Source organism: Pinus tabuliformis, chromosome 3_2 (assembly GCF_031772625.1).
Source record: "Pinus tabuliformis cultivar Carrire ecotype Pingquan chromosome 3_2, CPIR1, whole genome shotgun sequence".
In the NCBI taxonomy this organism is placed as follows: domain Eukaryota; kingdom Viridiplantae; phylum Streptophyta; class Pinopsida; order Pinales; family Pinaceae; genus Pinus; species Pinus tabuliformis.
In genome coordinates this window covers 968,074,245-968,083,564 of record NC_142302.1, presented here as the reverse complement: position 1 = coordinate 968,083,564, position 9,320 = coordinate 968,074,245, and positions in this window count along the sequence as shown.

Below are 9,320 nucleotides of genomic sequence, written 5' to 3'. Positions count from 1 at the left end.
ATTTATTTCGTTGCCTTAGATTCTGCCACATATTCTGCCTCTGTTATGGAATCTACTGGAACTAATTGTTTGCGTGATCTCCAAGAGACAGATCTTGATCCAAGATTCATAGCATAACCAGAAGTAGATACCCCAGTTTCTTTGTCTCCATCAAAGTCTGAATCAAAGTATCCAATCAAGCTGAAGTCTCCCACCTATGTTTACTTGAGTCCAAAGTCTTGAGTTCCCTTCAAGTACTTTAGAACTCTTTTTGCAGCAGATCAATGTCCCTCGCAAGGCTTTTGCTTAAACCTGGAGAGGATTCAGTATCTGACTACTCTAGCCTCTATCACTTTTATCTCTAACTGCATCAATCCCATTGATTCCTCCCGTTACTATGTACTTTGGGCTCCTGTAGCAAGGTATGATCCATGAGATAAACCCTCTCAATGGACCCTGCCCAATTTCATCCCTCTTGGGACTATCACCTCACATCTCCCCACCTCACACCTGGAGGTATGGATGCATGTGATCCCTGTGCCCACTTGGCTCGAAATTCCCCCCTACTGGAGGTCTCTACATGAGTGGAATCCTCCATTCGGTCTCCTCTCATATTCTCCAATTATGGCTTCTCCAAAATTGTTTGGACTGCTTCTTCTCTACTTGAGTGGATCTCTCCACTCAGTCTCCTCTTCGCTTCTCCAATTGTGGTTGCTCCACAATTGTCTTAGACTGCTTCTAAGACTCGTTCTTCTGGGGCTGCATGTTGAGAGGTAATTTACTCTCCCTATCAACCACCAAGTCTCTAAACTTTTCCTTAATCCTTAAGCCTTTACATGCACCCTCAAGAGCATATAGGTTCTTGACCCATGAACTGATCTGTTTCACCTATCCTGTGGTGATGTGTCTAAGGAAAACATTTCCCTTACTAAAAACCACGTCATATCCATGGTCTTCCAATACTACGACTGAAACAAGATTATTCTTTAGTCCTAAAACACACATCACATCTGTGATCCTAAGAGGGGAGCCAGACTCCCTCTAAAAGGTAACTGTACCGATCCCGATAGCTCTATACCTCTCTTCATCTCCAAACTCTATGCTATGCTTGAGGTATTTCTCCTGAAAATCACTAAAGATATCTTTATTACCCATCTAATGGAATGAGGCACCGTTGTCAAGATACCACATGCCTCCCATGACAATGATGGAAATGCATGCAATGAGAGTGAAATCAAGTTCGAATTGTGAATCTAGAGCTTCATTTGTTGCCACTATTGTTGGCTCCTTCTTGCTTTCTTTCTTTTGTGGGCATTTCTTGCCATAGTGCCCGTGGTCATGACAATGAAAACACTTTACTTTCATCAAGTCCATCTTCTTTCCACCCACCTCGCCTTGGGACTTATTTCCCTTGGCCTTCTTTGCCTTAATTTCTAAGGAAAAATCCTCTTCCGCTTACTTGGAAGAGGTCCCATCTCTAGTGTTCCTCTTGATCTACTCCTACATCGAATTCGACCATAGTCGTTCCCAATCTGGCATCTTCTCTTGGCCATTTACAGAGTCCTGATAACTATGCCAACTCTTGGGAAGTCCTAGAAGAGCTAGGATCATCATATCATCCTTGGAAACAGTGATTCCAACACTTCTAAGCTCATTCTGATAATGAGTGAACTTGGTCAAGTAATTTGGAATTGAGTCACTCGCCTCCATATTGATTTTTTGAAGTTTATTTTTTCGTACCAAATTCCCATGGTCACTTCTATTTTGGAAAAGTTCCTTCAATGCTTTCCACATAGAATCTAGAGTTTCCTTCCCATGGAGACTTTAGACAATGTGATCTCAAACTCCCTCAAGGATTGTCTGCCTCACCCTTGCCACACACTTCTTCCAATTGGCCAGATTCTAAACATATGATGTTGGTGGCTTAGGAATTTCCTGATCAATGAATTCCTTCAAGCCATTGCCTTCCAACACAGCCTCAATCCTGTCCTTCCAGGATATATAATTTGAGTTTCCATCCAAGGCATACTCGGGCTGGAAACCGTAGAACATCATTTGTCGATCCTAAATTATGTATTGCAAATTCGAATTTCACCTTTAACCCTGAAATCAAAACTTTGAAATCTCCCCTAGTATATTGAATTCAGCTCCGATACCATGTAGAATTTCGTGTAGATTCATAAGCTTGTGTAATTTCCTAAAACATAAGACAAGAATCTACTCTACTCTTTACAACGAAATTACATAAAGATCAATGAAAACAATAATCGACAAGAGGAAGATAATCAATGGAACATAACACAATATGTATCTGGGGAAGCCACAACTTAAAACCCCTACTATCTATATTGCATTAATCAGAAATCCAAGATTATAATACAATGCTTGATCTCACAAGAACAATCCCAGCACTCAGTATGATCATTCTCCCAACTCACAAGAAAGCTCAAGTTAAACCTTAGCCTCTTCTACTACTCTCCAAACCCCTATTTCCTTGTGAAGTTCCTATGGGAATTAGCCTCCTTTAGTTGAGGAAATCCTTCTTCCATAGTTGCGCAATCCAAACTTATGTCCTTCTCTGATTATATGCACCATCTTTACAACTCGGAAAATTATAAAACTGATAGTACACTGCCCCTGCACTCTAGTCTCAACTAGGTCTTTCTCAGAATAGACATGCATGAGTTTCTCTTGAGGAAATCTTCAGTTAACTGGAGTAGCACTAGTGGATGCAATAGTGCACCAACAGAATGTTAGTCCTCTATTAGTTCCAAAGACAAGTTAGAACTAATTTAACTGAATTTAACTTAGTAAACTGAGTGATCTAATTTCCAACTCAATTTAAACTCACACTGGACCCCTAAAACTTAGCGATAACATATACATGACTTCCAACTTGAAATTCCTAAGTTAACTAAGTCAACTTAACTTAGTTAACTATTACAAGTTTCTTTGAGAAAAGAATTCGATTTTAATTCTCAGTTTAATTCAAGGACAAATTAAACTGGAATATTTGGATTCTATTTTTAACATTTCTTGTTTCTATTTTCAGCAAACCAGGACTACCAAATTAATTTTTTATTATTTTCCTTTCAATGTTACAATACATATATATACGTTCTAAATAATCCATAAGCCCCAATCCATTAGCCTTGGATTAGAACATAACCGTAGTTCCTTTGACCGGATCTACAAAATACCATGGGTAGAAAACCATCATGCCCAAAACCAAGTGCTAAAACCCCCCAACAAGGGGGCTGCTGCCCCCCCTATGACCCCCCAACTGCACCTGACACAACGAAGGGTGGCTAAGAATATAACACACACCCAACAGGGCCTACAACCACCAAACCTAAACAATGACAAATGAGCCATGGGTCGTGCTTTGTATTCTCTACCCAAAATTTATATAGAAAAAAACAGATTTTCATTCATGCACGATAGTGCACGTAGGTCAGACAAAACCGAGTGCATCGAACCGTAACATGGGAGGTTGGAACCCTAAACCAGAGTAAAAACCATGAACTATGGAACATTGATGCAGGGAATATGCCTAATGTTGTGAGGAATCTTTTAGATTCCTTGGAGGCCTATAAATGACAGTGACAAAATTGGGTCATCTTTATACTCAGATTTCTCATCATTTTACTAGGAATCTAATGGTGTAGACAATTTTCTGATCTAAGCAGCCAATTTCCCAACACAAAAGCTTAAGCATGGAACCTTGAGGGTGAAACCATGACCCAATAATTTACAAGGAATCTTCTATATTCTCTTGCCTTAGAGGCCCAGATTTGGCAGTTTCCGAATGGGGTCAACTATATATTCAAATTTCATAATTATTCGCAAGGATCACGATGGTGCCATCTGTTTTGGAATTTGAGCAGTTGATTTCCATGCCATCATTAGATTGGGAGGTATACTCATGCATTGGCCACTTTTATTGTTTTTTTTAGTGAAAGGATGGATGTATGTTATAGGTTACTGTGATCTTTGTAAGGTGTAGTAGGACAGTGAGATATAAATCTTTGCAGGAAATTCATCATTTGCATGAAAATTGAGATGGTGTAGTGTTGAAAGAGGGCCATGTTGACACTTTTCCAAAAAGTAGTCATGTTTACAACCATTGGTATAAAATTTTTGAGATGATTGTGATGATGATAATTATGATTTGAATTTGATCAGCAGATTCAAGAGGACAATTTTATGCCACTATGTGTGAGAGTCCATTTCTACCACTTTTGTGAGAGATTGTTCCTTTGTCATCCTGAAGGAAAATTTCTTGAGAGTGAGAGTTCTTTGTAGGAGAATTTCTCCTTGGAGAGACATGCCACTTGAGATAAGAGTTTCATCCTTTTGTTGACAAATATTTTACTATGTACTCATCTTCTTCTTGCAGAGACTAATGAAGCAGCCTCCCCACTCTTGACCCAGGCCTGGAGACATAACCCACACTAGACAAACTTTGTTATCATGTGTTGTGTTATGATTTCTTCATGGTTATTTCTTTTTTTTATGATGATGGATTGATAAATTATTGTTTAGAGAATGTATTGGTCATGTTTCACATGTAAATATAAGTGTCAGTAAAAGGTATCGCAAATGAAGATTTTTTTCTAAGAGTATTCACAAAACTTCTCATATCAAGTGGTATTAGAGAAGTATGACCATTTTGCTAGGGATTTTTAATGTCATCATGGGAAAAAGATTGAAGAAAGCAGTATTTCAAGAGTTGGAAGAGATTAACCATTGCATTCAAGTAGAGAATGCATAGCTCAGAAGGAACCTACAAGACGTAAAGGAAGAAAAACATAAATTGAGGCTCATGTTAGAGCAGGTTGTGGAGGAACAAACTGGAGAATGTTCTAATACAAAAGGAGAGTTGGCCAAAGAAAATGATCAATTATCATTGAAAGGATCGAGGGTAAAGGAAACTCCTCCTTCTCATGATGTTCTTTTTATTGGAAGCATTAAGATACTTATTTCAGGGACTGGCATGAGACTCCTCACAAGCTAGGGTATAAAGGAGGAGAACTTGGTATTAATTTCCAAGGAATTAGTCAGCCATTGGAGGTTGTAAGAAGGCCTCAATTTGCAAGATTGGGTACATTGAAGGAGAATGTTCAAAGGAAACAGAAGCAGGGGATTCCTCAAACAAAGAATCAAATCCATTTCCAAAACCATCGAGGAAAGAGGATGCTGAGAGCACATCAAAATATTCCTGTGATAGTGAGCATTACAAAGGAAGAGCTAAGGAAATTAATTCTCGCTAGGATTGCACCAGAGACAACAAAGTAAGGTATAAAAATTATTCATATTCTAATGTTCCTTTTGATTACAAGCAGATTGATAATCATGAACAAAACTTATGGCATAGAAAATCATGTGAATTTTATGGTTTGAATAACCATGTTGTTACAAATTGTTGGAAAAGAATGGAAATTAGGAAGAGGCCAAGACACGAAGACCCTTCTCCACATCATAGCAGAAGGAAGGTAAAGAAATTATTGGAAAGAAAGAACTTTTGGAGCCATTGCAGCAAGAGAGGACATCAGAGAGCTACGTGTTGGGAGCTCCATCCAGAGAAATTTACAAAGAAGGATAAGAAGCATGTGAAAGCACTGGTGAAGGAACTAGTTAGTGAAGCAGTGCAACAAGAGAACCATTTATAGGAAGAAGACCAAATCACCTAGTTTGGTGAGATATGGTGGCATCTAAAAACATTTAAGTAGTTGAGCATGACCACATTTATAAATCACATGTTTTGAAAATGTTTGTAAAAGTAGTGAAGTGTTTTCCATCAATTATAAATGTAACATAGTGATATTTTGGCATTTTATTTGGATAGAAAGGAGTTTTGTTTCTGTTGTCAACTTGACCATGGGTGTGTTATAAACTCTTGGCAAGTATGGGGTTTTCTTGGGTCTTTTTTTGGTCATGTAATTGAACATGTATTAATAGTTATAGGTTTTCATATGATATAGGTGCCGTTTACATCATTATGAGTTCCAAATTACGGAAGTGAAGGAAAGGAAAGGTGACCTATTAGAAGAATATGTTATGCAGATTAATATTGCAGTCATGTTTATGATTTTGGAGGACCAAAAGCTCCTCATTAGGGAGGAATGATCCAGGTGGCTCTGGAGAGGCTAAAAAATGAAAATATTCGGATTTCATCGAAACTATGACCAAATCATAGAGCTCATCATATGGATTCCAATGGCACAAATGGCACTCAAATATGATTTTTTATGCACAAGTTATTTTCAGTTAAAATTTCAAGTCAAAGAAGTAAGAATTCCATTGCCAGTTAAATTTGGAGGCTCACTAATTTTGGAAGATCAACAAAATATGGCAGAACCTACTAAATTTGGTCGTAATTAACCGAGGGACAAATCAGCACTAAACGACAACTAGAATTGGTCAAAATGTTTCCTAGTTAATTTTGCTGATGACCCGCTCAAAATACATGGGCAGTTTTTATGGTTTGTTTTTTAAAATTAAAAAAATATATATTAACAAAAATGGGGATGGCTGGCAGTCAAACCCTGCCAACCCCAACACCCCATATATATATATATATATATATATATATATATATATATGGCCCAGCAGACCCGACATTACAATGATCACCAGTTAAATGGGGGTGGGCAGGACTTGAACCCGAGTCGTCGAGGGCCAACTTGTCAATCAGCAACCCCAATGTTTAAACAACCTAACCAACAAAACAAACAGACGCCAATGAACATAAAACGACTACCATTTTTGGGAGGCCAAGAGATTGGAACTTGGGCCTGCCACCACCAAACTTAGGCAATCACGAATGATCCATGGGCTATGCTTTATATTCTTCGCCCAAAATTTATATAAAAAAAACCATTTTCATTCATGAATGGCAATAGATTATGAAAGGAACCATGGAGGCTAGACATAACTGAGCGCATGCAACCGTGACACATGAGGTCAGAACCCTAAACTAAAGGTGGAACCATGAGCTATGGAATCCTGACACAGGGAATATTCCTGATGTGAGGAATATTTTAGATTCTTTGGAGGCCTAGAATTGATAGTGATGAAATGGGGTCAACTTTATACTCAGATTTCTTAGAATTTTCCAAGAATCTGATGGTGCAGATTGTTTTCTGATTTTAGCAGTTGATTTTCTAGAGGAAAAGCCTTGAACATGGAACCTTGAGGGTGGAACCTTAACATAGGAATCTGCAAGGAATATTTTAGCTTCCCAATAGGCCCATGTTTGGTAGTTTTAGAATGGCGTCAACTTTATCCTCAAATTTCACAAATTTTCACAATGGTTGCAATGACATAGTCCCTTTTAACATTTGAACAACTAATTCTCAAGCCATCATTAGATTGGGAGGTATATTAATGCATTTGGCCACTTTGTTTCTTTTTGTTTTGGAAAAAGAATGGATGTATGTTGCAGGTATTGGTGATCTCTATATGCTACAGTAGGACAACAAGATCTGAATATTTGTAGGTGTTGTCGCTACGACAAACACCCTCTAAAATTCTGTTTACACTTGAATTTTGGAGTTTGTTGAGGATCTTGTGATTTTTCATTCTACAGTCACTTTGGGGTCATCTAATGCCTTGTAAATTATTGATTCTTCATCTAAGTTTCAAAGTCACTTTCTTATGCATGCTTAGTTTTTGAAGAATTTACAAGTGTACTTGCTTCGATGCAAGCTTTCATAGGCACTGTGTAACTCCTAAAGACAAGGATTGAACAATAATTGGTGACAGTGACTGCGTAATCCATAACCACAATGTATTACGCAACACATGTTGACAGTCAGTGCACACTTTCAATTGGCAGTCTCCCTCACTCTGATTACAAATGTACCTTTATTCGAGTGAGTTTTCTCAACTATCACTCTAGCACACCTTTGTTTTTGGAAATATCACTTTCACATTCACAACTGTTGTTTTTTCTTGGTTTCACTTTAGCAAGTGTTTTTTTCATGTTATATTCGCACTAATATGTGTTGCTTTCCTTTTCTTTAAACCTTTTCAAGTGTTGTTTCCACTCTTTTCATACTTTCACAAGTGTTTTCTTTTGGCATGGGAAATGTCACACGTTGTAAAAGTAGAGTTAAGGTTCATTTCAAGGGGACACTTTGGTGTCCGCGGATCCTATTTACCATGCTGACATGTACTATACCCGTTCCAAACATTTTATGCATTATTGTACTAGTGTCTTCATTTTCATTGCAAAGTGTACCTTGAATGTCCACCTAGTCAAAGGGACTCAATTTTACATTATTGAAGAGCAGTTTTGATGCATTATCCTACACTACTATGTCCTATTCATCATAAAGACATGCATTAGACATATTCCATAAGTCTTGAGCATTATCGTACAAATGTTTTCAATATTTTTGCAAAGTGTAACCTAAGTGCCACACCTGGATGAGAGTATTGTTTCATTGTCTCATTAAGTGGATCTTGTTGTTTTTGAGTGTTCATTGTTCTATGTTGTGTTTTTGATTTTTTGAGTGTGTGATCATGTCCAAGTCTTACCTTGCTTTCATAATTTATTCACTGATCCCATGCTTAGTCAAATTATGGAAGATACTCAGCCTGATAAAATTGACCTCACTCAACCTCCTTGAACTGTGCATTGGATGATAGAAAGCCTCAAGCTAATCTCTTACTTCCTAGAACTGCAAAATGTGTAGTTTCTACCTCCAAGGGTTGTGCATTCACATTGATTAAGGATTGCCTCTTGACCTCCACAACCACATAGTTTTACCCTCTATGCAATCTCGTTCAATGCATTGCATAGTGGAAAGTAACAAGCTGCCAACGTGCCTCCCTGAGATGCACAACTGCACAATCACCTGACCTCTCTCTCTCTCTCTCTCTCTCTCTCTCTCTCTCTTAAAATGTGAATTGTGTATGTAGGAATTTACAGGGTAAGTTCCTCAAACAGAACACTAAAGGACACCGCTCACAACCAGATCACAGATCAATACACCAGTATTTTGACGTGGTTAAAACCCTCAAAGAGGGAAACAGTCCACGACCTGAGCCAACGCGACCACTTCAGGCAATTTATTAATAAAAGAATGAAAATTTACATATGCTTCTCTCATGGACGGATTGCCCTACAAATGACCCTCCATGCTCTTTAAATAGAGATCATGGACCAATCGGGTGTTAAGCCACAGATCAAGTGTCGGTAATACCGAGGAGAGAATGAACAGTTGGATCACTACATATCGTGACCGTCAGATTGTAAGTTACAAAATGTACATAGTAAAGAAACACACTTTACCTAACTCTATACTAGACCAAGTTATACTTAACTATTTCCT